The sequence below is a fragment of the Sycon ciliatum genome, unplaced genomic scaffold, assembly GCF_964019385.1.
Source record: "Sycon ciliatum unplaced genomic scaffold, ocSycCili1.1 SCAFFOLD_2669, whole genome shotgun sequence".
Classification (NCBI taxonomy): domain Eukaryota; kingdom Metazoa; phylum Porifera; class Calcarea; order Leucosolenida; family Sycettidae; genus Sycon; species Sycon ciliatum.
Window position 1 is genome coordinate 1,181 of NW_027044649.1, and position 4,820 is coordinate 6,000.

Sequence of the window (4,820 nt, forward strand, 5' to 3'; positions counted from 1 at the left end):
TTGTTAGCTTCCAGTAGCTGTACGTGGCCACGCCGCATGCACTGCCATGTCGCTGCTAGTGCTGCTAGTGCTGCTAGTGCTGCTAGTCCTGCTAGTCCTGCTAGTGCTGCTAGTGCTGCTAGTCCTGCTAGTCCTGCTAGTCCTGCTAGTGCTGCTAGTGCTGGTAGTGCTGGTAGTGCTGCTAGTGCTGCTAGTGCTGCTAGTGCTGCTAGTGCTGCTAGTGCTGCTAGTGCCGGTGTACCATGCACTGGTGTAGTAGCCTAGTGCACGGCACATGCTCTGCTGCCAGGCCGGCTGCACTCGGTCTCTGCACTGCAGTGCATGCACAGTCTGTGCTGTGCTCGACTCGACTGCAGCATGCAGGCAGAGTGCAGCGCGGACCCTCTACTGTAAATGCATGCATGGGACAGGCACCATGCCACAGGACATGTATCCATGGCAATGGCCGGATTTTTTTGGCGACGACTGTACCTGTGTGCGTTTGTCAGACAGTTTGCGTTTTGCTGCTGCTGCGGGTTTTTGCGCTGGCTTTGATCTTTTTCTTCCTTTTCTAACTCCGATATGTTGGATGTGAGATATTACTATGTCCCACCCTTCACATAATCGGCCAAAGAACTACTGGCGCTGTGCTAGGTTAAAAAAGAATTTTAAGATGCTGTGTTCGACAATGAAAATTGCAGATTTGCAAGGGCTAGAGTATTCTTTATGTACGCAAGGACCATTTGGCTTGAGATTTCTGCTCGAAGAGCTGAACAAGGACTGGGGGCCTTTGCGGGGCTTGGGGCGGCTCCCAATAGTTGGTGCATTCGCCCCCCCCCCCCCCCCTGCTGCTATCTATCTACCCCACCCCACCCCCTCCCTTCCCTCCCGCTCCCCCTCTTTTTTCTCTTTCCCTCACACTTCCATTTATCTGGTGCGTCTAGAGCATGACTATGTCAAGACCAGTTGGTCGACGGAGCGCCTGGTCCCCACCACCACCATGCTGCATGTTCCCATTGCGTGCACCACATGGCTTTTAGTAAAGATTAAAAAAATTACAAAAATCAGCCGCTAACTATAGTGATGGCTAGTGTTGCCTAGTGTTGTGCCTCTCATGTGTCTCCCACCAAGCAATCTCTGTGCACGCAGTGCAGTACTGTACACTAGATCTCAGGGCCATAGCAACGGGATTTCAGGTGATCCAGACAAAAGGGACACTTGACTGGAATGAACATAATTTACGAAAACCCCGCTTTGCATGGACTGGGTGGGTCAATTACTTTTTCGAAGCAAGGTCCGACCATGGCTGGACTGTTCGAAACGGCTGCTGTGGCCCTGTATCCATGTTTCGAAAGAATCCGAAGCCTGAACAGTGTACTCACCTTGAACTCTACCAGCAGTTGTAAAAATCCCATGCAACCTCAGCACTGAGCACACAGTTTTGGAGAGAAAGCCGGGTAGGAACACGATCACCTCACCAGAGACAAAAAGTCACTCTGCCAGGCAACCTCGAGTCGGGACCGAGATCTGATGACTACAGCCCACCGCAGTGTTGATCAGCATGAACAACACCCTACTAAAACCAGCACAACCAGATTATTTTAATTTTAAAGAACTCACATTCGGACTTCCGCAACTGAGCAGACCGAATGTGGTAGACGAGAACAGGCCCACGCCATCTCCGCTTGCGTCTCGTGCCACCGTTGCATTGCGCACTTCACATAAAAAGCCGCGGAAGTTAGTTGGGGGATTGGACGACACCGTCACTGCATAAGGTGAGCAGCAACAACAACAGCAGCAGAAGCGTAGTCAACAGTGCACAAAATTTAATATACACATACTTCAAGTGCATAAATAATAAATAAATAAAAATTAATGCAGATCACGGTACAGTATATCGTAGGGATTCCTAGCATGACTGTTTCTACGCCTTGATATTCATAGTTCCACAAACATTACTGTACACGAAGACTGCTCTCCCAACCCGCACACAGAGGAACAGTTATTTGGTGTTGGGAAGAAGAATTCAAGAACGAAGACAACGGGGAAAAAAAGATAAAGAGAGAAAAGACAACGAGAGTCACAGTGCAAGGACCAAAGAGTACCAGCAAGAAAAGCTCGAGTGCAGCAGCACACCCCACCCCGTTCGCACCAGTGCACGCAAATCGAGGCGCAACTCGGACGTAAACACAGCAGACAAATGGGGCGCTTAGACCACGCAGAGGTCAAAAGGACAACAGCAGTACCGCCTCTTTAAAGGGGAAGTTAAGGCTAAAATCAAAATTTCACCAGTTGTAGTCTTCGGGGTGCTGAGTCGAATGGTCTTGGTCCGAGAAAGCTGAGACGCTCCCTTCCTACTTGAATCCCAATCGAACTCGCGCACTTCCACCGAAACTGGGTGACTGCGCCCTACTAGATGGGGATTTGTATGCAAAATGTCACTAAAAGCGCCATTTCGTTCTTATAAAAGCACGGATGACCGCGATTGGCCCATATGTTGTAGTCTTTTTGACGCTGAGTCGACTGGTTTTGGTCCGAAAAGGCCGCGATGCAGCGTTCCTCCTTTATTCCCAATCGAACATGGTTGAACAAGCGGTCACGTGGGCTCCTGGATGCCCAAATCACCTGGTCACCACGCCAGCAGGCGACAACTTTCACACCAAGGTTCAACTCGAGTGACAGAACTGCACCCAAAAAAGGTCAAACAGGCTAGTACGGTGTACCCTGTAGGCACGGTGACCAGGTGACTGGTGTACGCAGGAGCACGTGACCGCTTGTTCAACCATGTTCGATTGGGAATAAAGGAGGAACGCTGCATCGCAGTCTTTTCGGACCAAAGCCAGTCGACTCAGCGTCCAAACGACTTCAACATATGGGCCAATCGCGGTCATCCGTGCTTTTATAAGAACGACATGGCGCTTTTAGTGACATTTTGTATGCAAATCCCCATCTAGTAGGGCGCAGTCACCCAGTTTCGGTGGAAGTACGCGAGTTCGATTGGGATTAAAGTAGGAAGGGAGCGTCTCAGCTTCCTCGGACCACGACCATTCGACTAAGCACCCCGAAGACTACAACTGGTGAAATTTTGATTTTAGCCTTAAAGGGGAAGTATACCCTAAAATCAAATTTTCACCAGTTGTAGTCTTCGGGGTGCTGAGTCGAATGGTCTTGGTCCGAGGAAGCTGAGGCGCTCCCTTCCTACTTGAATCCCAATCGAACTCGCGCACTTCCACCGAAACTGGGTGACTGCGCCCTACTAGATGGGGATTTGTATGCAAAATGTCACTAAAAGCGCCATTTCGTTCTTATAAAAGCACGGATGACCGCGATTGGCCCATATGTTGTAGTCTTTTGGACGCTGAGTCGACTGGTTTTGGTCCGAAAAGGCTGCGATGCAGCGTTCCTCGTTTATTCCCAATCGAACATAGTTGAACAAGCGGTCACGTGCTCCTGCGTACACCAGTCACCTGGTCACCGTGCCTGCAGGGTACAACTTACTAGCCTGTTTGACCTTTTTTGGGTGCAGTCCTGTCACTCGAGTTGAACTCGAGTTGAACCTTGGTGTGAAAGTTGTCGCCTGCTGGCGCGGTGACCAGGTGATTTGGGCACCCAGGAGCACGTGACCGCTTGTTCAACCATGTTCGATTGGGAATAAAGGATGAACGCTGCATCGCAGCCTTTTCGGACCAAAACCAGTCGACTCGGCGTCCAAAAGACTACAACATATGGGCCAATCGCGGTCATCCGTGCTTTTATAAGAACGAAATGGCGCTTTTAGTGACATTTTGCATACAAATCCCCATCTAGTAGGGCGCAGTCACCCAGTTTCGGTGGAAGTGCGCGAGTTCGATTGGGATTCAAGTAGGAAGGGAGCGTCGCAGCTTCCTCGGACCAAGACCATTCGACTCAGCACCCAGAAGACTACAACTGGTGAAAATTTGATTTTAGGGTATACTTCCCCTTTAACTTCCCCTTCAACATTTCACTACATTTATAATCCTGACAATTCAAACCTCAATTCGCCGGGGGAAATCATCTCGTGTAAAAGCCCGTAAAAGCGCCCACCCGGGACAGCACACACTACCTGTGTATGCGTCCAGTTGCCACCACGTGAACCCTCTTGCTCCGTTCTCTAGTCCCCCTTCATGTGACCATGTGATCACCCATGGGCGAAAGCACAGGCCCTGTACATGTAGAGAGCGTGCCAGGTGTGTTTCGTGACCATTACTCTACTAGTACCAGAACTCCACTTGCCGCAGTGGCAAAGATCGGGTGTTAGATGTAGCCCATGGAAAGTGTTAGTTGGAAACATACATGTACTTGCTGTAAAAACCATGATGTCTCCAAGTTCTAGCATACCTTGATACGTTTCGCCTGGCACATATGGTGAGGGAATGTTGTGTGTGACCAGGAAATTGCCGTTCTCGTTTGGTCGATTCGTCTGTTGGTGAGTAGGACGCATAAGTCCACATTGAGTTTGGGGAGCGCCTGCACTATAACCAGCAGCTCCAGTGGCAAGTGCACTCACGCCGATAATCTCTCTCTCTCTCTCAGCTCTCTTTTTATCTGTCTTTTCTTACTCTTTTTTCTTTGTCAGCTTTCCTGGTGGTTATGTGCTTTTTCAAGTAAATAAAAAAAAAAAAAAGCACAGCCACAAGTCCTAAAGACACCATGGCGACGGAGATTCTGCAAAATCTCTATTGTTACACCTGAACACACACACAAACACACAAGCACATGCAAGCACGGACACACACCTTTGGACCTTTGGAAAGCCCATCGCCGAAGGCGATGATAGCTATTAGGCGAGAGTAGGAAGTAACGAGCGGGTTCTGGGCCAG

The 4,820-nt window shown here is 49.7% G+C and overlaps 1 long non-coding RNA gene across 1 annotated transcript; it reads right to left on the reverse strand.

Moving 5' to 3' along the window:
* Positions 1-1,346: 1,346 nt before the first annotated feature.
* LOC135830496 (uncharacterized) lies at positions 1,347-4,509 on the reverse strand. Its single transcript, XR_010556045.1, has 3 exons — positions 4,339-4,509; positions 1,600-1,745; positions 1,347-1,406 (listed from the first exon to the last, which is right to left on the reverse strand). It is a non-coding gene; the product is annotated as an uncharacterized LOC135830496 (long non-coding RNA).
* Between the last annotated feature and the right edge of the window lie 311 nt (positions 4,510-4,820).